Genomic DNA, 23,462 nt, shown 5'->3' with positions numbered 1-23,462 from the left:
AGTTCAAAAAAAGGGGAAAGGGGCCTGGTTTGTCCTATACATTTTCAGTATAATTTACTAACATTATCCACTCATGTTGTTGATTTGGAATATAATTTGCACAACTGTGATTTGAAAGCCTTCAGAAATAATTGTAAAATATAGTACTTTATGTATATTGAGTTTCCATACAATGATCAAATCAATGAACATAACTGTGTGTTTATAATTTACTGTTGTCAGTTACAGGAGAATATATTTGCTAGACATAGTATTATATCTTTCTACACATGCTATAAGCATACTTTAGGATTTCAAGCTATTGTTGGTGCATTGTTTGAGGATTGCCACACATGAAATACTGACATGATAAGACTATAGGAGAATATAAGATGATTGTGGGTCAATGACTAAATCAATGGCTCTCTAGTGCACAGTACACTGTGTAAGCAGAGCTAGTAAAATCTTTATGGATAGCCAATAAATATATTCAGAGCGTAAGCTTGGTCATATTCACTGTGCATGATATTTGGGGGTTATTGTATTAATCATAGATTATTTAGAGTAGCACCCTGCAATTTTCTTTTTTCATCCAGAACATTTCTCCTCGTTTTGTCAATGGAAAATCAAGTGAGAAAACACAGCGAAAAAAGGCAAAGCTCAAGATCAAATGACCTATATATGATGCCATGTACTGTATGCTATGCACACTAGTCGTAGTGACATCTGTCTATAGACTGTAAGCTTTCGAGCAGGGTCCTTTTACCTCTTTTTCTGATATTACTTAGTCTTGTTTTCTTACTATTATATTACTGTTTTGTTCCCAATTGTAAAACACAATGGAATATGCTGCCGTTATATAAGTAATTGTTACTAAATAATCTGTGGTGTGGAATCATATCCTTTTGGAAACCGTCATATCTTGTTACATGTCATTGTCATTCATGCAGACCGCATACACGGAATAGCACAGAGATGAATTGATCTATTTCCTATACTGTTTCCCCCACTGTTTTCCTGCATTACGTTCCACTTAGAACACAGTAAGAGAAAAAGCTGCTCAAATTCTAACATAGAATATTTCATTATGTTATCCATAGAATATTTGTATAATATATATATATATATATATATCTTATGTAGAGTTGGACATATGTGTTTTGTTACATACAATACACACTTGCACACTGTGCATGAACAGAAAATGGACCTTCGCTTGTAGATTTGGCTATATCATACATTTGCAATCCAATACGCAAATGCGACCGTGGTAGACCAGGCAGTGGCGTAACTTGGGCAGGGCCGCCGGGGCTCATGCCCTCACGAAGGCGGCTGAGGTGACTTGGCATGGACCTGACATTGTAACTAAAATCGCTGGGCCTATCAGGTGATATGCACATACGTGACATAACTAACATGCTGTGGAACGGAAATTCCAGGTTAGGCCTTTTGGTTCCACTTACTTCATATAAAATACAAAGCAAATTTTATTGATTTTCACCTTTCACTTACTATATAGTGCATTTTCATGTAAGCAACAAATTTATAATGTTATGTTCTTAAAGTAAATGCCACAAAATATAATATCTATTCACATCTTAACAAGTGGACCTGTTAAGTGACATTCAGCTGTCCCCTGTTGTGCCCACTTCAGATTATTATGAAGAGAACATCTTGAGTCATTTACAGACCACACATCCTTTGCAGACCTATGTTACCAGCCCTTGACCTAAATTATAATACACATTTCCGACCCACCTTTGATATGTAATCTTATGGCTAAATATTGAGAATGCCGGTGCCGGAATCCTGACACCTGTCAGAATCCCAGAGCCAGCATCCCAAATGCCGGCATCCCGAAGGTAAGTAGCTGGGTTAGGGGTGAGTGTTAGGTACTAGGGGGAGGGCTAGGGTTAGGCACTAAGCGGGGAGGGTTAGGTTTAAGGTGCGGAGAGGTTAGATTTAGGCACTAGAGGGGAGGTTAGGTTTAGGCACTGGCGAGGAAGAGTTTTGGGGTAGGGAGAAGGGGAGGGTTAGGATACCTACCAACAGGTGTCAGTATACTAACCCTGTTGGAAGGCCGGCGTTGGGTTTCTGACCGCCGGGAACCCGAGCGCTGGCATGTCGTACCCAACCCTCCACACACTATGCTTACCCCACAACTTGCTGATGAACACCTTTCGTGCTATCATCGCTGTAGCTAATCTGCAGGACTGTACTATAGAGTGCTGTGCTTCACCCCATCCAGTTTATTCCTATTTTTAAATGGGTTGAAACATTCCCTGAAGCAAAATGCAATGGAGGCCAGCTGTGGACCTAGGACCAAGTAAGTGCATGTAAACAAATCATGTGACTCATTTCTCCAACTCATTTAGTTACACTATATGCTTACAGTTGGTGACAGCTTCCCATAGCAACAGGGGCAAGACCAGTAAAGCCAGGCAGCAGTTACAGTCAGCAACCAATGGGTAGCTGTAGCTTTTCAACAGGGAGATCATGGGGCCATTCTATAGATAGACATTAGGACAGCGTTTGTTAATCACTGTGCCGTGGCACACTAGTGTGCCGCGAGCAGTTGTCAAGTGTGCTGCGGTGGTCAGCTCAGGGCACTTATACAATAGAGTGTTTTATTCCTGAGGAGACCAATGTAGTGTGTTTTATTCCTGTGGAGGCAAATGGAGTGTGTTTTATTCCTGTGGAGGCCAATGTGGTGTGTTTTATTTCTGTGGAGGCCAATGTAGTGTGTTTTATTCCTGAGGAGGCCAATGTGGTGTGTTTTATTTCTGTGGAGGCCAATGTAGTGTGTTTTATTTCTGTGGAGGCCAATGTAGTGTGTTTTATTCCTGTGGAGGCCAATGTAGTGTGTTTTATTCCTGAGGAGGCCAATGTAGTGTGTTTTATTCCTGTGGAGGCCAATGTAGTGTGTTTTATTTCTGTGGAGGCCAATGTAGTGTGTTTTATTCCTGTGGAGGCCAATGTAGTGTGTTTTATTCCTGAGGAGGCCAATGTAGTGTGTTTTATTCCTGTGGAGGCCATTATGTGTGTATATTTTTATGTGGGAGCCGATGTTTTCATTCGTCATGCACACCACATAGCCGGATAGTGTGCCTGGGCAATTTTAAAATCTTGTGTAGTGTGCCTCGAGTTGAAAAGGTTGAAAATCACTGCATTAGAATGTAAGGCATTATTCAGCTAAAACTATTAAAAATGTTGACATCCCTTTTATCATACTATACTTTTTAACAAAGCTGCAGTCTGCTTTTCCTGTAAGCATCATACTGATGCTTATGGGCCTGATTCAAAGATGTGCATTCATCTGATGATGAACGTTCATCTCCGATGATTCCGAGTCTGCGCCGGTGCAGGACCCAGAAAGGGTCGTGCTATTATGCTCGCAGACCCCCCAAGCCGCAGCATGATTGACATGCGGCAGTGTTTGGGGACGGAGCGGAAGCATGGATGGTCACCGTTCCCGGAAACAGAAGTGTGTCGCCCCCATTTTCTGGAAGGGACGAGGCCAGGGTCTGCAGATGCAGACTCCTAGCCTCTGAAGTGACCAACACCCGGTTGGGCTTCAGGAAGCTTCAGCTCCCGCAGCCTGACCAAGGTTGTGATGGTTGTGATGGTGCTCGCAAATGCAGCAAGGATGTGTCTAACACCTCCTTCTGCAATTGCATTAAGATGGATGGAATCGCACAGCTGCTTGTTTGTGGCTCCGCAATTCCGTCCATCTCTGATCAGCCCCTTAGTTTCTCTTTTTCTTTGTTTGGTTCAGTTGTCCATTAAAGCTTTTTAAGAATGTGTGCTTAAAGTTGGTAAATGGATATTTTGGAAATAATATGCATCGTTCAGTTGTAGAAGGTCACCCAGTGCCGTAGTTACAGAAACAGACAGTTGTGTTTACACGTCATAATTACTCAGTCATCATTTTCATCTTGTTCTTGATGCATCTGGTTAACCATGAATGCAAACAAAATAATTGTATAGGCATGATTTATTTTCTTGTCTAGGTAGCAGTAGTATATAAAAAAAATATTTTGTCATCATTTTGTTTAATTTTAAAGGTCATAGCTATTTTTATTGATGAAGTATAAGTAAAAGGACACCCGGTATGGTACCTCCCGTCACCCCTCCGCCGTAAGGCCACACCCCCTGATTTAAGCTGTTTTGGGGGCCCAGGGAAGTCTCTGTTCTTGGCACACTGGGGCTTGCCCAGTGCTTCGGGAGCTGCTGGGCAGCCTCCAGACTCTCCTGGCACAGGGGTGTGTGGAATGGGGGACACGGGCATGTGCGCATCATCCATCACCGCTGGTTGCCACTCGGTGGCACGAACCAAGGGGGTGACACCAAAATAGCAGAGCAGCTCTACTATTTTGGTTTCGTCCCCTCGGATGGTGTCACTCTCATAGTGATGCCACTGTTTCACGGACAAAATGTCATCTCTATTACAAAGGTGGAGAAATGGCCAGTTATCTTTGTAGATAATAGTGTAAGTCCTATACTGCAAGGCCTGAGGCCACCACTCCTTGCTATCAATGAAAGTTTAGGATCCAGAGATACAGTAGTACTAGGAACCATGTTATATGGTTCCACTTCCTGGCAACCCCATCACACCACATCCTTGTTGGTAGAGGAAAGAATATGATTGTAAAGCAATGATGTCGCAACTACTTCGCCCAGCAGAGGGCAGTCCCAGGGCAGTGGGCCTGACTGCTAACAAACCCATTTAATTTGGAATTAAAAGCGGCAAACTGTTGCACTGTAGATTATTTAGTTTACACTAATCTCTTATTATGGAAAAGAACAATACAAAGAAAAAATTATCAAATGAAATAAGAAACAAAATAAAAGACAAGCCTAACACCATATTACATGAAAGATAAAACCTCCTTTTGGCCTGATGCAGTGTTTATTTATTTATTATTATTTATTAACAGTTTCTTATATAGCGCATGCATATTCCGTTGCGCTTTACAATTGTAAGCATTAATAGAACAAAACTGGGTAATAACAGACAGATATATAGGGAGGAAGGCCCTGCTCGCAAGCTTACATTCTATAGGGAAATAGGCATTGATACACAAGGATAGGTGCTATATATTGCATTTTGGTCCAGCCAGAATAGAGAGTTGGCTACATGATCCAGTCACACAGGAATGTCGGCCAAATGTCAGGAGGATGTGAGAAAGACGATGCGTGAGATTGTGTGTGGACTGTAAAAGGGGATGTAATTAGATATGGAAGCTATGATAGTTATGTGGGAGGTTCTGGAATCTGATAAGCTTGCCTGAAGAGGTGAGTTTTCAGGGAACGCTTGAAGGATTGGAGACTAAAGGAAAGTCTTATTGTGCAAGGTAGGTCATTCATAGAGTGAGTGCAGTGCGAAGAAAGTCCTGTAACCGTGAATGGGATCAAGTAATGCAAGGGGATGAGAGACACAGATCTTGTGCTGAGCAAGGTCGGGTTAGGAGATATTTTGAGATGAGTGAAGAGATGTATGTTGGTGTCGTTTGGTTAATGGCCTTATGTGTAAGTGAAAGTATTTTGTATTGAATACGGTAGAAAACCGCGTTGAACACAAATCAACCGTATATGCCCACGCATTACGTGAATGTAAATTAATGCATATATTCGCCTGTATGCAAAGTTGTTTTCATCATGTTGTGCGCCTGCCCATATCCACACACTTCGTTTGCTACTGTTCATCAGCAGTGTGGATTTACACCAGCATATATACACAGTTCAGTTGACACACCCACATTGTACCTTGCCCCATTACAGCTCAGTTACACCCAGGGACATCAAGAGTTCTGACGGGCCCTGGTACTAGCCAAATGTGGGAGGTGCTAAAAAAAAACCTTAAACTACTATGCATGGCGCGCTCAGCACAGGGAGGTGGCTCCAGGGGTCCCTATCTGTTATACCTCCCACTGCTCTGCCCACTACCGCTGACCGCGTCTGTATAGCAAGAAGCAGTGCAGTGCTCTATCACTGTTCAATATGCCACTGACACTGCGCTGCCATAGAGGCTCCTGCATGGTCAGCATTAGTGGGTAGAACAGTAGGGATGGTCGTGGACCCAGGCCTCCACTAGGCCCTTACATCTGGACCAGGTAAGCAGTTCTAATTTTCACCGCTGCAGGAAGGACATCGCGTAGACAGTTGACTTTCGGATCAGCTGGCTCTGCACCGGGAGGCCAATCTCGGGCCGTTTTTTCAATCAAGGGATTCGGGATTGAAAAACACTCAATCCCAGGATTCTCGGGATTGAGTAGGTGGTGGCTGGAAGGCAGCAGCAGGACTCTGCACTCCATCCTACTCCCATTCCTCAGTTCTTATCTCTCTCCCTCCTCTGTCCCTCAGTCCTTTTCTCTCTCCCTCCCCTCTGTTCCTCAGTCCTTATCTGTATCTCCCGCACCGTCCTTACATCTATACCCAGGCTGCGGCAGCCCTGCCAAGCAGCAGACATTCCTCTGCTTAGGCTGCTTAAGCGTGGTGCGGGCGGGCTGCGCAGCGTGGACTCTGACATCATGCCACGCTGCGCACAGCTGGGGACAGGGTCAGCCAGGCAGCATCTGAGCTGTCTGCTGCAGGTGCTCAGTGCGGCATTAAAAAAAAAAGCGCATGCAATGACTAATCCTGAAATCCCGAGATTCAAATTCCGATGATTTTAGGCCAAAATCCCGGGATTGCCCACCCTAGTGGCTTTGTATCCACCGCTGCTGCTCGCAGCAAGCTGGATACCTAATTATCGTGGGCCACCGAGTTCCCAATAATTAGCATAATGAATGGAACCCTAAACATTTCTTTATTTCTATATGCTGCCAGAAGGAAGCCCTATGGGCTCTATTCAGCATTGGTGCCGATGTTGTCTCGAATATTTTTGGCAAATTTTATGTTATCATTTTTCCCCTGCTATTCAGCATTAAACTTCTCATGAGAAATGCTGTGTTAAAAATGCTCCATTTTCTTTATACATGTAGAGGGGCTTTCATTAGATGATTTAATGTATTACATTCTTACAAACTTCTGGAACACACATTGAAAGAGGTACCTAGGTAGAGAACCAGAGCAATGACATAAAAATCACTTATCACCACAATTTATCAATACAGAATGGGTATGAAGTCCCCCCGGCTGAATAGCCGCCGGTTCATATCCCGACGCCAGCAGCCCAAAGGGAGAAGATCCCGACAGGGCAGGTAAGTACCCTATCCCTACCCATCTCCCCCCCTAACCCTCCCTTAGTGCTGCCTAACCATAACCTCCCCCTAGTGCTTAACCCTAACCCCCCCACTGCACCCTAAACCTAACCCTCCCAGGGGGTGCCTAACCGTCCCCCCTACCGGTGCCTAACTCTAACCTCCACCCCCCAAAACCTAACCCCCCCCCCCCACAGCTAACGCTAAGGACGCCTCAGACTTACCTTGCTCGGGCTGGCGTTCTTCGCCGTTCCGGCGTCGGGATTAAGATAGGCGTCGGTAATTTGATGCCTATCTCAAGTCCCTTGTTGGGATTCGGATGTCGGTACTGCGGCCGCCGGTCTCATAACTACATCCCATCAATACAGTTAATTTTAGGGTAATTTCTACCAGTGTCGTAAAAACGTTCCACTGTATGATAGGCACATGTAATAAAGACAGCCTCACTGTCCCCAAACTTTCATGGTTAATTTAAGAGATAAATGAGTACAGTTGTGGAAAAACAATGTAAGATTAATTTTATGAATCAGGTGGTACTAAAAGGAGAATAGACTGGACTTTAATGGTGCATACACACGGTCAGATTTTTCCTTCAGATATGAACGATAACGATTTAAAAATCGTCCAGTCGTTCATATCTGAAGGAAAATCTGACATATCTGACATACCTGAACGATGGACGATCAACGATGCGCGTTCCCGTTTGTCAGATAACGATATCTGACATCTGATGTGTTTGCAGTCAGACTTGGACGATTCCATTCATTTTAATGCAGTCAAAAATCGTTCAATTGTTCAAATCGTTCAAAACTTTGGTAAAATCGTTCAAATCGTTCAATCGTTCATCTGACAAATCTGACAAGTCTGACAAATCTGACCGTGTGTATGCTCCATTAAGCTACATTTTCATATGGACCCAAAATCTCACTAAAAGGCCCATTTATTACTACGGTAATCACATTTGCAATGCGATCTGGGTGCGATATTAGCAATCAAAGCACTGGAATGTAACAAATTGCAACCACAGGGAATGGAGCCCTGCGATGTGCTGGGAGTGAAGTGATTCCTGTGCCGGAGATCCTGTGTATGCGTGTTCTACTGACAACACATGCGCAGCCATTGCTGGGGGAGATTTCTATGGAACCCTCTCCCGGGTATTTTTGCTATGTGTAGCCCATAGGCTACAGCGGCTTATGCCATCTTTAGTTGACGGAAACTGCCTTGCATTCTGGAACTTGGTAAATCTGACAGCTTCGTATCCCCCATAGAAACCTATAGAGGATGCGGCTGCTGGCAGAAATAATCCATAATACATTCAGGGGATACTAAATACTCATATTTGCAGGTATACCCAGGGAACGACTGTTTTCAGGTAATATTCTGCACATATTTAATGATAAATCGACCTCTAAAGGTCATTCAGAGTGACTTTATTTGGTCAGTTCCCTACAGTATGTCTGTGCTATACCAGAGTTTTTACAATTTGTAATTATCCACATAGATCTTATTATCCACATACATATTAATCACAACAAATCATATGAGATTCAGAAATATAAATACATTTCATATTAAACTTATTGACATTAATCAATAACCCGTTAAATACTACTTATGACACCATCCATGTGCTTGTACACAAAAGGCACTTTCCCTAGTTCCTAGGTTTGCTATAAATGATCTGATCCCTAAATAGTAGCCCGACTCCCATGTCCATATGATATTGCAGTGTAGGCCCTTCATGGTTACAATCCTGGTTGCAGGTTCCAACGCTGCGACTCCTATCGCTGTGCCATTATAAAAGGTGATATTTGATGACACTAAGCAAATTATACTATCTGGTCTTGGGAAAATTACATCATAAACAGTTAAGGAGACACTACAGTACAATTATCGGGCTCGCAAACTTTAAATCAAGCTAGACTGATACCGAACCTGACCACGTTTCAATTTATATCACACACATTCCTTGCCATGAGGCTGTTGTTACCCCCCCCATGATACACACGAGTTGTCTCCCCTGTTTCTTTTCAGAGTAATGTTTAGACACTACTGCCTGTTGCAAGGATAAGCAGCATGTCATGACTGAGGGAGTGTCGGATCAGCACAGGGATGTTCATGTAATAAGGTCGTTGGTCATTTGGGAGAGGCCAGTAACCAAGAAGCCAACTGCTAATATGTCAGAGCTTGCCACCGATGTGGATGCATGGAAAAAAAAGTTATATATAATGTAAATAGTGTACACCTGATACATTTGCCCACTGGGAAAACTCCAAGTGATCTGCACCTAGGAGTAGGGAAGAGCCCCAGAACTTCTCAGTGTGGAGATGGTAGCCTATGGGAAAAGAAGCAAGCTGCTCCATTGGTGCCCCCACACAATAGAGCAGGGGTGGGCAAAATACAGCCCATTGTCCCGTTATGGCTGCAAGACAATTGGATACAGCTCTTTGTTTCTGTTCTTCCTCCCACTGGTACCTGTACTACAGCAGTAAAGCCCAAAAGATCTATGTGGTATCAGAAGTGAAATAATTAGCACGTAATGAGGTTCTTTCAAAATGTCAGCCAGTAATGATGAATACACCTCTGCACCAACTAGGAGATCTGTAAGACATACACTGATAGAGGTCCCTGAGAACTGGAACTGGGAAACAATGCCAACAAGGGAAAAGCAGACAGACACTCTGCATCCAGAAATGTTCACAGTATTCAATGGGCCTGATTCAGGGATGGACAGTAATGCAATAGCAGCTGCGATTTCGCACGGTAAGCAGCTGCGAAAATATGCTATTGCTTCCGAAGCTTACCCAAGCATAAGGATGCCCACTGCTACTTTTTCATATCCCTCCAATGTCGCTCTCCTGTGTAAACTTGGTAACATTGTTTTGCTAATACAATGTATTGGCACACCGTGGTCCTTACTGCATGATCTCTGTAAGGAAGGATGAGGGAAGGAGTAGGGATAGCCATCAACCATTGACAGTTAACAATCATTGATGGTTAACTACCGATGGCTGATGCTTTTGCCATCAATGGCAGAGATCCGATGGTTCTAGGACACAATGGTTCCGCCACTACTCCCACGGCATGGAGTTTAGCCCCGCCATTTCGGATTGGTTCTCGGGCCACCGTGCCCGCCAGCAGTGATGGCTATCGCACTGCTCAAGCCTGTCCTCTGTGATCTGCAGAGCTGTTAAGAGAAGGGAAGCTCAGTGACATGGAAAAGGAGGGGACTTCAATAATCCGGGGTGAGCAACAATAAATCCCTTCTGCTCTGCATTATATTGTGCCACTATCTGTAATTGTAATGATCCATGGCAGCAGATCATCTTGGTGGCAGGTCCCAGCCGTATTAGTCCTGCATCGATTCCAGTTCTGGCTGTTGTAGGCAGCTGGAACTCTGTCTGTGTCTGGGTGCAGCTTATTGCTGCATTCCTGCCTGTCAGTTTTTGTGCAAAGTTTAGCTGCATACCATCTTGTGATTAGGTAGGATCTCTGCAGGGATTACACTTATTGGTTCAGCCAGCCCTACACTTCGTGCCGGTGATATTGTCTGACTTTCCGAGTATGTGTTGCTCCTATGTTCAGAATCCATAGTTTAGCTGGTCTCACCTAGTTCTGCAGTCCTGTGTTCAGTAGTGCTGTTCAGCAATTCCTGAACCTCTTGTCCTGAACAGAAGTCGTCCTGGTTTCTGCTGTTGTGTTACCTGCTCACGTCTTTGCTATTGCTACCATTTGCAGCAGCGACTTCTGCAGCCACGGCCTACCCATCTACTCGCTACATTTCCACAGCCTTAGTCTAGCCATGTCTGTCAGTGATCAGTTACTTCAAGCCAGTCGCGTCATCCATCTCCCTGCCTCCAGCTTGTGAACTGTAGCCCGTGGCATTTCCACAATATGGCTAAAGTCTAAGCCGCATCTGTTGGTGTTCAGCCACTTCAAGCCAGCAGTGTTCTCTACCTCGCTGCATCCAGCCTGTGCTCTAAGCCACACCTGTGATCTTCTGTCGGCCATACCTCAGTCAGTGGCTTGTCATACCTCAGTCCTCAAGGCCGAACCTTGCAGCTCCAGTTACACCTTGGCCCTCAGGCAGCACCTTGCTGTTCTTGTCACACCTCGGCCCTCAAGGCTGCACCTTGCTGTTCCTGTTGCACCATTGGCCCTCAAGGCCACATCTCGGCCCTCAAGACCGCACCTAGCTGTTCTTGTCACACCTTGGCCCTCAAGGCCGCACCTTGCTGTTTTTGTTGCACCTTGGCCCTCAAGTCCACACCTCGCTGTTCTTATCGCACCTCGGTCCTCAAGGTTGCACCTAGAACCTTAGTCTGTTTCTTCAGTTCAGTCATTCTGAAACCTGCGGCCTGGTCACTTCAGATCACTATCCAACCTCTCAACAGCCTGCGGCCCAGCCGCATCGGAATTGTCCGTCTAGTCCTTGTCTGTAAATTCTGCAGTACCACAGTCTAGGTCACTACTACTGCACAGCTTGTACTGGTTCTCTACCTGCTTCATGCCTGGCAGCTGCACCATAGTCCCTAGATGTACCTGAGACCATCACTATCTGCCGCTGCTAGTGTACCTTGTCCATTACATCTGTACAAGTAACCATCTGCAGTCCTGCAGTCTTCAGTTGGTTGTGTAAGTCTCTACTGCTGGAGGCTTAAATCCAGATGACCACCGAAGTACTGGTGTGAATATCAATCACTAAGGGAACAACGGGTGGCTGTTAGTGGTGGAAGATCCTCTCATTGGCTCTAGAGGTCTTAAACAACTGTGCGAGAACCGTAACAGTAAAACTTTATAATCCATACCTTTTTTCTCTCATTTACCAATATTTTTAAACACCTAAAAATCTTTGCCAAAGATAGGTAGATAGGGAGCTATTTAAGCATTCACTTAGCATACTTACCTACTTGTGTCGTGATTCTGACTCTTGGGATGCCGTTGTCAGTATTCTTACTGACGGCATCCCGACCGTATGGATCCCGTACCCAACCCGCTGTGCAAATAGGCATTTCAACACTGCATTTCTGCCATCGTTCAGTGGTTCCCAAACTTCTTTTATTTATGGCATCTAGAGTATCAGCATTTGTTTCACGGCACCCCTAGGCCAAAAGTTTCTTATTGAGAAATTTTGCAAAAATTGTTAAAGTAAATTATGCTTACCCATCATCCTTAGGGTCAGTTATGTGGTGGTGGTCAGGGCTGTGCTTCTGTTTGGCCACATATATTATGAATGGCAGCCACTAGCACCGGTTTTGATTATCGCATTGACCACAAACGGTTTGATTTGGTTTTGGACCACCAACCCATGGCACCCCTGCAAGTGCCCCGCAGCACCCCAGAGTGCCATGGCACCCCATTTGGGAACCACTGCCATAGTTCCCAAAACTCATTATTAATTAAATTACATGGTCTATTGAAAAAGTGGTAAAAGCTCAGAACCACTGGCATTTTCGGCAGCTTTGCACACGCATGTAAACACTCATGAACATCATATAGCATTTAGATGCATTTTAACCTGCACTTATATGCAAACACAACACCAGTAGGGGATCTTTGTTGGCCTGTCCCATTCACAATGCCATGCAATGTACATAGGGACCAGTTTGTAAATAAGTTAAGTCTTTCGGAAATGATATGAGCCAGACAGACTGAGGCACTTATGCCTGTGCGCTATAAAATGGAAATTTATATTCCGAGAATTTAATGATGTCAGAAAAGACTTCTAAGCAGCACACAAGCACGTCTGCCTTGTACCAGGGGGAGAAAAAGGTCTATAGTTTTAAAACAAATAATAAATATAAAACATGTTTGTTTATATGTCTCCTATTTAAATATATTCTTAATATATATTGGTGTCAAGTGCACTTCTTAGCACTTCTTAGAATAAAGGCTTTTTATCAACATAAAATAAAATGAACTGATTTATCATTTATAGAATTGGAAAATCCACCACTGGCAAAACTCCTGCTTAATGTCTAACTCTTCTTTACTTAAATGTTATGAGTTTATTTCGATGAACTGCAAGCAACCTCTTTTCTGTACCAGCAATGTGGGACTGATTCCTCATCCATCTTTGTCTAAAAGCACCTAATATCTGTTACTTATATTTTGCCAAGTAATGCTGTGATTGAAGTTTATGAGCATTATAATTAGGAACATTACACACTAATCGGACATTGAAATGAAATGTATGTTCAAAAGAATGCTTAGAGCTCCATTAGTTCACAGTCATTCTATTACAATCAAAAATATTGTCAGTGGTGCCTTGAGCTTGTGCCAATGACAACAGCATAAATTCTGCATCTCATTTCAGTGATCATAAAATTAATGATCAGCTTAAAAATACTTCATAGTAAAAAGTTATTGCACGATAGAAAGGCTAGGATCTCAGCTAGAGGCATTGATGGATAATTAAAACTTCACAGCTAATTAAAATATCTTCTGCCCTTACCAAATACATGGCATGGAGCTATGACAACTGCTAAGTAACTGCTGCTAATTGTATGAAAGAGACAAGTGTTCTATGCCATTGCAGCAGCTATAGGGCCTGGGGTGAGGAGGGATTATTGACGGCACTAGAGCTCCACTTGAGATGCACATGATCCCCACAAAGACTCAGATGAGTAGAGTGAGGACAAACCACATCATTCCTCCACCATCCAAATTTTGCTTGGGGCCCACTGATGTAGTCTTCCTGCAAATGCTAATCATTTTATTTGGTATAGTTTGGATACAAACCCAGGTATTTTACAAAGATAACTGTAATACATTGGGGCTACTGTGCTCTTGAAAGGCTGTTCAATTGTATACCAAATTTATACTAAATAGATACAAAGGTTACATATGAAAAAAATATTGATATGCTAATTTTCATTGTCTACAACAGCCTGTGATATTTCTATGTGATTTGTCAACAGCGAGACATAGAGGATCCTTGTGAGCCAACATAGGTGTTCCTGGGAATCTAGTGGGAGGAGAAAAAAACACAACAAACAAAAATAGAATTTGAGAGTCTCTGTGCTCAATGAATGTGACTGGATTTTACCATGATTTAGCCACCAGCCAATCATAAGCGGTCAGCATGGAAAATAATTTGTGTTTGGCTGAGTGTCTATTTGGATTCGGCCCCAGATAATTAAGTATCCAACTCGCTGTGAGTTGCGGCTGTGGGTACATAATTACTAGGGCAATGTTGAATGCTCTGAAAAGCAGCTGGACCTGTGATTAGTAATAATGCTACAGAAGTAGTAGTATTACTTATCAGAGACTACCCGGCTGATTGCGCAAGCGATGTACAGCCAAAGGTCGCTCTGTATTGTCATGTTACATAAAACACGCGGAAACTAGCGTTTCCGTATGTGTAACCGGTCCATTAGTGAATAGGCCATTGGTCACAATTATTTACTGGTGGTTGCACATGCTGATCAGTAGTGTCAGCTTTTATCTATTAGTTTTATTTTTCATTGGGTTACAGGAAGAATTTATCAGTGGATTATAAAGAATGAGGATGGATCAAAAACAAAAAGATTTTATATTATAATAAAGTGGTACACACAGTGGCGTAATGTGGGCAGGCGAGTGGGGCACGTGCCCTGGGCGCCATAACAGTCCCGGGAGAGGGGGGCGCCGCTCAGGGACATCTTTTCCTATAGGAACCTGGGCCATTTCTGCTGGTAAACTCCCCATATCATGCTGCCGCAGCCAGGCCAGCTGTCAAAGGAGGCGGCGCCTGTGTTATTTATCTCATGTGGGGGCCTGTGTGTGTGTTTTTTTTCTCATGTGGGGTCCTGTGTGTTTTTTTTTTAATTTGAAGCCGATGTGTGTTTGAACTTATATGGTGGCCTATGTGTATATGTTTTTTCATATGGGAGACTGTGTGGTTATTTCTCATGCAAAGCCGATGTGTGTGTTTTTTTTGTATGTGTTGTCCTATGTGTGTGTTTGGGTTTTTCATCTGAATCTGAACCGCTCTGAATCAGGGCAGGGATTTTTTTTTCCTCTTTTCTTCTGCCTGCTCGCTAAGCTTATGCGAGCCGGCTGGAGATGGTCGCGATTATCGTGACCATCGTGAGTCATGACCATCGGCATTGCGGGGAGACCCTAAGGTAGGGTCTCAGCACTCGCAATGCCGAGTGGACTTCCTGCTCTAATAGAGCAAGAAGTCCACTACTGACATCACGAGTGATGTCAGTAGGGGCCGCCCACAAACGACAGGCGCTCCTTCGGGAATGCCTCCGTTTGAGCAGCCACTCACCCTACCCGCCTACAAAACGGGGCGAGCTGTCGATCAACATCAACAGCCGCCACGTTTTGTTGTGAGCCCTGGAGCGAGTGAAGTCCTCACTCACTACGGGGCTTGCGCACGCTCATGAACGGGTCTGAATTAGGCCCTAAGCAAGACACTGATTTGGGGCCCTTCTTCCTCAAACAATCTCCACCCCCCAATTGCACTTTAAAATTGGTGCCCATTTTACCAAATGTTTTGAATTCCAAATAATACATATATTAATAACATATGCATGCAACTGTTAAACTCTCTTCAGCTGTAAAATATATAGGTCGCACAACTTTAAAAAGTCCAGCACACTATTGGAGCTAAAGCTTAACACCACAGTAACAAAGTGTACAGTTCAGCCAACTAGACAAGCACATTTTATTTATATCTTTATTCACTGCAGCACAGAGTATTTCAATGGAGTCAGTGTCATCATTAAAGTAAGTGTTAAAGGCGTGACGATTCAGCACAAAGTCACTAACTGGCGAGTTTGAATTTAACAAATAGACCTCAAAAGACGTTAAAGTTGTGTATTGGTCTCTATATCCAGAAATGATTGTACTCTACAATACAAATGTACAGTACAGCAAGTATACAGTATAAGTACCCTTGCATACACACTCAGCATACCATCCATGAGGGTACAAGCTCCTCATAAATCTATAGCACCACATCCCTGAGGGCACCAGCTCCGCATACACCTATAACTCACCATCCCTGAGGGCACCGGCTACACAGTAATATAATTATGTAATAGGGCCTCTGGCTACACAAGGGATTTGGTGAATGCTTTATCCAATGAAACTTAAAAATGTGTCTTTAAGTATCAGTTACTTTATTACTACAGGCTGGGATGGACTACTCCTTACCCCACATTGCACATTCACAGATCTATCAAATGTTCCATCACTCACGTGCACATCTTTTGAGGTACATGCCTCTCTCTGCCTTTCCCAATGGACTGCTTCTTCTACCCATTGAGATGGCAACTGCTTTTACTCTTATATTCTCTAAACCAAGGGTTGTCAATAAGCGGCCCTCCAGCTGTTGTTGAACTACAAATCCCAGCATGCCTTGCAAGTTGCACCAGTTTTAGCATGGCCGAATAGCAAAACAGTGGCAGGGCATGCTGGAATGTATAGTTCTACAACAGCTGGGGGGCCGGTTATTGCCCACCCTAAGCTGAGGGCTTATGTAATAGTTAGCGAATTGCAGCCACTGCTGGAACTTCTGTGAGTCTTCCCATATTTTTAAAGCGCCAATCATTTCGAAGGCAAAACCCAGCTGGTTTTGCCTTTAAAATGATTGCCACTTTATAAATATGGGAAGACTCGCAGGAGTTCCCACAGGAGTTGCAGGGCCGTATTCAGAAGTGCACGCTAGTGCACTGCTGAATGCAGATTCCTGATGGTCAGGAATCTGCGCATGTGCCGGACCCATACTGCGCATGTGCAGTACAGGTCCTGCGTGTTCGCACCCAGTATGGCAGCAGACTGTCAGTGATTGACAGTCTCTGATGTTTGTGGGCGGGAGGGGGGCAGATCTCCGTTGGCTGATGGATATTTCCTGGCATCTTTGTTGTATCTGCGGCGGCCTGATTGCATGACCCCATAGGGTCACTCTGCCGGCTGATGTTATTGCAGATTATCCGATGCTGCGTCCTTGGACGTTTCCTGCTGTATTACCATAATTGCAAGGATGGAATTGCAAAGCTGCTTGCGTGCAGCTTTGCAATTCCATCCTGTGCTGAATCAGACCCGCAGTTCGCTACCTATTACATAATCCCTAGTTTTTGATCTTTTGTAACTCCTTTCCCTCTCTCAGATCATCACCTTGTCACTTGCAAGCTCTCCTCTATTCAGTGTCATGGTGCCCTAGGCAAAATTCTATTCTACCACCCCTCAAATAGCCTCACACATGGTAAATACACAATGGGCCCACACCGCATACCCTGCATCCACCATGTTTTTCATATTTACCACACTGACAAAAATGGTGTGGTGGTCATTTTCCCATCAATTCGTGCATGTCCAGTAGAAAAATCATCAGGAAAAAATTGCCACCACACCATTTTCCAAGAGACCTGTGCATGCGCATACATGCCAACCCCCATGTAACACTAAAAAACACCCATTCCTTCACAGTCAGGTACTTACCTTTGACTGCGGAAGGTTGTGGTCTTCTCATATTCCCGGGATCACCCCTTGGAGCTGGCTGGGCCGGAATCAATTATAGGAAATGGGGCAGGAATGGGCAGAGCCATTGGGAGGGGGTGGAGCCTCCACGATGGGAGAAGCGACAGATAGGAGTACACTGGTGACTGTTCCTGGGGAGGGAGCAACCACCATGTAGAGAGGGAAAGGGGGCGTTGGGCACTGCTACTGCTGGCTGTGCTGCATAAGGCATGTCAGACTTTGACATGTCTGCAGTCTCAGCCAAACAGCAGCTGATAAGTACAGCGATGGCAGCGCGGCTTGTAGAATCTGCCGCCAGTGGTAAGTAAAATAAGGATGTCTCTTAGCTGAATAATGGTTGCACTGGTCCTACTTCTATTATGTTAAACTCTCTGCTGATAAACTCTACCTAGCTTCCGCAGAATTCTCAGTTTTATTAATAATCAACATCTTTCCATGGCCCCCATTTACTAACGAGTTTTATTACAAAAAGGAGTGATACATTTCACTGTGTATGATAAATGGTGCTCCAGCCAATCAGCTCCCAACTGTCATTTTTCTACCAGTTGACAGTTGGGAGCTGATTGGCTGGAGAACCATTTATCATACATAGTGAAATTTATCACTCATTTTGGTGATAAAACTCATTAGTAAATGAGGCCCATCTGTACAACTTCCCTGCCCAGTTTCTATATTCCCCTCTCCTGATATGGCAGTACCAAGGGGCCCCAGCTACTCTTCATACTCTGCATTGGCCTTGATGTCAGCAATGGCATACTTTTGCGCAGAGTAGAAAGTCATTGAAGTAATTATTATAGTTGTGACCGGACGCCTTTCGCCTAGGCCGGCCCTGGTCACGGGTTAGCGCTTCACCGTCAGTGACCGCCTGTCACTGACTCTGCCCACTGCGCCGTGGCCGTTTAACGATGCTGCCACCACCAAACTCTACCATTGGCGTTTGTAACCGCTTTTTACGTACCATCAGGCTCCTACGTCGGCACCTGGAATCGCTTCTGCTGCGCATGCGTTTGACTAACTGCGGACACACCTCCTGTTTGGTGTCGGCTGTTCCCACCTGATCCCTCACAATGGACCAGGTCTGCACGGTAGCTTGGCAGAGGGCTTGAACTTGGAGACATGGAGCTCTTACCCAGAACAGCAGGAGAACGGAATAGCGTTTTGCGCAATTCTGTTGGTCGCAGGATACAGATGTAGTAGAATTTGAAGGCAAAGGTGTTTATTGCTCTCTTAAAAAAGACCCTCCCTTCGGATTGAAGGGGAATAATCAGCATAAATAAGATGTTACAGCAATTCTTCTCCACACAGGATTTACAAGGATGTACCACATACAGGAATCTTATCAGCAGCTCTTCTCAAAGAAGTTACAGGGTTGTACACAGCAGCACTGCAGCTCAGGACTGCTCTTCCTGGCTCAGTGCTGCATACACCTTTTATATTACATTTCATAAATACTCTTGATTTATCTGTATACTTTACACTGCCCAGCGCTGGGCTCCTCTAGCCCTGCAGTCTCCGGAGGTGGCCCGGGGGCTGTAGCACAACACACAGCCCCCCCGGCACCTACCACCTTGCCGGGTAGGTGGGGTGGTGGGAGCTGCGCTCCCAGCCCCCAGCAGTTGGCATCCAGCCCTGGTTCACCAGTCTCTCAGCGACTGGCTTCCCCGGTCTCCCAGCGGCTGCTGCCTTTTCCCTGGACAGCCCAGCATTGCTACATTGGGAACCGGCTTGCCCGGATCCCAGCGTGTGGCCCCGTGCACAGCTTCTCCCTCCGCATGGGGTATCGGGAGCAAGCGCTCCTGATTCCCAGCGTGTGGCTACTTGGCCCCGTGCAGTGCTCAGCCCTGCAGTCCAGGACACTTGTCCTGGCTGCAGCGGCTTCCTGCTGTCCTGGGGCGCCGGGAGCTCAGCTCCCGGTCTCCAGTGGTCAGCAACCCGCCCTGCCCTCCGCTGCCTGGGGGTCATAATCAGCCGGCAAAGAGGGACCAGCGGCATCCCTGTGGAGCTGGGATGCCGGGAGTCACACTCCCGGGTCCTAGCGTGGAGTGCAGAGCGGCTCCCTGCCCTCCATTCTGTGGAGCTGGGGCGCCGGGAGCCAGGCTCCCGGTCCCCAGTGTCGGGCCCTCCTGTCGCTATGCTGCAGCCGGCGGAGGTGATCCGGGGCTACGGCACCAACATAAAGCCCCCACCCCCAGTGCAGTACGCCGTGGGGTTAACACGTTGCCGGGGCAACATAACACATTAAACACTCGGCGCCTAGCGCCGGTGACATTAAATACAGGGCGCCTAGCGCCTATTTGGGTATTTAAAAATGGCGCCGCAGCACTGGCGTTAACCCCTTCAGTGCCGCGGCCGCCATTGCACACGTGGGGACGGCCTCCGGCCACACTTCTCCCCCCGCCCTCAAGCTTGACACCAGAGGGCCATGTCCCAACGATTTGGCTCCTGGTCCCGCAGTCTCTTGGGGGGTTCAGGGAAGCTACCTGGGGGGCTTTGGCTCCGGCCTTGACAGTTCATCCATATTGCAGTGGGCCTTTCCCTGTCTGTGCACAATTTTCAAATAGTCATACTGAAGTCCAAGGCTCCACCACAACAGTCTGTCAGTTTCCCTCTTGGGGGGCCGGTCGCACACATAGTGCCGAAGGTGGTCCAATGCCCAAACAATTGCCAACCACTGTGTTCCAATTGTGGCATACCCCACCTCCCACCATAGCAGTATATGGCTCAAATAAGCCACAGCGTGCTCCTGCCCATATGGCTCCTCCTTGCTTCGTACTGCTCCCAGTCCGTGCAATGACGCATTAGTTCGTACCACAATGTCCTGGTCTTGAATGTGCGTCATCTGCACTGGAGCTAGTACCAGAGTCTCCTCGAATGACCAGAATGCCAACTCACAAGCGGTTATCCAGTCCACTGACTTGGGAAGTCCCTCCCTGGTCAATTCTGTAAGGGGTGCCACTACAGCACTAAGGTCAGGGACAACTCGTCCGTAGGACCGTACAGTTTCTAAGGTCAGTACCTGTCTTGGGGTTGTGGGACAGGAACAGTTTCTGGTTGCCTCCACCCCCACTGGTCTGGGCCTACCACTGTCTCCCCCCACACTATACCCTGGGCACTGCACCTCGGTCATCTCCACCTGGCATCTGTCTGTACTACCTGTCAGACCTTCTCAACCATCCTCCTCCAATGACCTATGACTAGGGGAACATACCCTGTCACCTAGGCCTTTTCTCACCACCTCGTTCGCTACCTGTTCCACAGTGATGGTGGACAGATCACCAGCCTCTGAGCTCCGTGTGACATCCACCACGGGTAGGCTGCGTGTCTTCCCCAATCTACTTGGCACAAGCAGGGGACCTTGCTCCTTAACTGGCCTATCCCCTTCTACCTTCCTGGCTATCCTGTACCTTAACCCTTCCCGCCAGGTCACACTCACTGCCGCTATCCCTGGAAGGCCGCTGCCAGCTTGGCACGATATGCCTTCCAGATGTTGGTCAGCAAGCTGAGCTTCCCTGAACTCCTGTCTGGGTCCCTCACCTCCTTCTAAGTAGGGACAGTCTACAGGGGGATATGGGTTGGGATCGTTAGGGTCAGTTTGGTTGAGGTCAGTCAAAGGGAAGTCAGTGTGGTCATTCATACTCACCGCCGGAGTTGGCAAACCACTAGGGACAGGAGCATCACTGGGCACCTTCACAGGATCCAACGAGCCGGAACCAACATCCTCTGCGTTGCTAGGGGACGTAGGCATACCAGAGGCAAAAGGCATGCTGGGTAGATGTGCTGATCTAGCCGCTGTAATCTTTTCCTCTGGGCTGGTTGATGCTGTGGTAAGCTGCGCTGGCAGTTGTCTAGCCGCTGTAGTCTTTTCCTCTGGGCTGGGTTGTTCTGGTGCAGTTGATGTAGACTGTGGAAACTTGACTCAGGGCGATGGCGTTAGCAAACGTGGTAACGATTCCACCACCAAGGTCATTCCCCACGACCACATCAGTTGGAAGGCCATCCATGACAGCAACATCCCTCAACTGTGGGCCAGCTCCCCAGTCCAGGTAGACTCTCGCCACAGGTACCTCTCGCTCCATTCCGCCTGCCACGGTCACTTTGGCAGTGCGACCTGGCAGTACTGTGGCAGGATCTATAAGGCAGGGGCTCACAACAGTGATTGAGGCCCCAGAGTCTCTTAATCCTTGTCCCTGCATGGGCCCCACTTGGACCATCTGCGGGTGCTGCCACATATTTTGGGGTGGCCCCTTGGCCATGCAAGTGACTCTCTCCGTAGTGTCCACCTGATTCTCCCCACACTCCATTGGACTGGCTGGAGTAGGAACAGTCTCTTTGGGCTCACCTCCCTGGGTCAGGCAAGCAAGCCGGGCTCCAGCACTCGGATTTGGGGCACGAGTCTGGGGTGCTTGGGGTGTGGGACAGTTCATCCTCAGATGTCCAATTTTCCCACAGTTATAACACTTCTTGACCAGTCAGGGTCCCGGTGGTCTCTGATGATTTGCAGGGACAGGGCGGGGTGATTGCTGGCCAAAAGCACCCGGGTTGGAGGATGCCTGCTTTGGGGGGTGATGAGCAGAAGAGGGGGGTCCCCCAGGTTGTACTGTCCATTGGGGTCGGCTACTAGTCGGGCGCTTCTGCCCATGTGGCCGAATTGCCACATACTTATCCGCTAACTGGGCCGCCAACTTCAAGCTGGGTGGCTCCCGGTCTAGCACCCACTCCTTCACCTCTGGGGCGCACCTGCGGTAGAACTGCTCTTGGCATAGCAGATCAATCAGTGCATCCCAGGTAGTGGCACCAGATCCCTTCACCCACTTCACCACGTACTGCCTCAGGTGGGTGGTGAACTGCTCATGGGTGCTGGTAGGGTTCTTGGGTAAGTCCCGGAACTTTTTCCTGTAGCACTCAGGAGTGACAAAGTATCACTGTAGGAGGGCCCTTACGACTTCGTCATAGTTACCGCAGTCCTCGGTGGCCACTCCTTGATAGGCCTCCAGGGCCTCTCCGTGCAGTGTGGGCACCAGGTGTCTGACCCACTCCTGCTTGGGTAAATTGTGTAGTTTACAAGTCCTTACAAATACTTGCAAATGTCCATCAATGTCCCCATTGCTGTCTGCAAACTTAGCAAATTGGATACGATCCGATCCCAGTACAGCAGTCTGCAACGGTCATTGGGGTGCCATGGCCCGTGGTGCCCGCTCGTCATGCCACATCCGAATGATAAGCATACGTTCTTGTTCCGTTGCCTTTACTCCCAATTCTGCTAGCTGCTCCGCTAGGGTATCCATTCGTTGGGATCCCTGCCATGCTGGGGAATGCTGAGAAACATAACTGCTGTGAGAAGGGGCGGGAGTTGTTGCTCTCACCACGTTCTGAGGGGCGTCCATTGTTACGCTGTCCGCACTTTCCACCTCCGTCTGATGCAACTCCATTCCGCTGTTATCAGTCATCCTGCGCATTCTCCTGAACTGCAGTTACTCCTCTCCCGAGTAACTCGGCTTCTCTCGTCGGGTGACCGAAAAGCCACCTGGGATTATCCACCAGATGTGACCGGACACCTTTCGCCTAGGCCGGCCCTGGTCATGGGTTAGCGCTTTTGGACTCCCACTCACCGTCAGTGACCGCCTGTCACTGACTCCGCCCTCTGCGCCGTGGGTGTTTAATGATGCTGCCACCACCAAACTCTACCATTGGCGTTTGGAACCGCTTTTTACGTACCATCAGGCTCCTACGTCGGCACCTGGAATCGCTTCTGCTGCGTATGCGTTTGACTAACTGCGGACACACCTCCTGTTTGGTGTCGGCTGTTCC

General features: G+C 46.7%; 1 protein-coding gene across 1 annotated transcript in view; it reads right to left on the bottom strand.

Annotated features, from left to right (window-relative positions):
- The window catches only part of SKAP2 (src kinase associated phosphoprotein 2), a 324,646-nt gene that overhangs the window by 247,508 nt on the left and 53,676 nt on the right, over window positions 1-23,462 (bottom strand). The window lies entirely within an intron of this gene.

This window comes from Taudactylus pleione, unplaced genomic scaffold, assembly GCF_031769625.1.
Source record: "Taudactylus pleione unplaced genomic scaffold, aTauple2 ptg000233l, whole genome shotgun sequence".
Classification (NCBI taxonomy): domain Eukaryota; kingdom Metazoa; phylum Chordata; class Amphibia; order Anura; family Myobatrachidae; genus Taudactylus; species Taudactylus pleione.
This window is presented reverse-complemented; position numbering and strand designations above follow the sequence as displayed.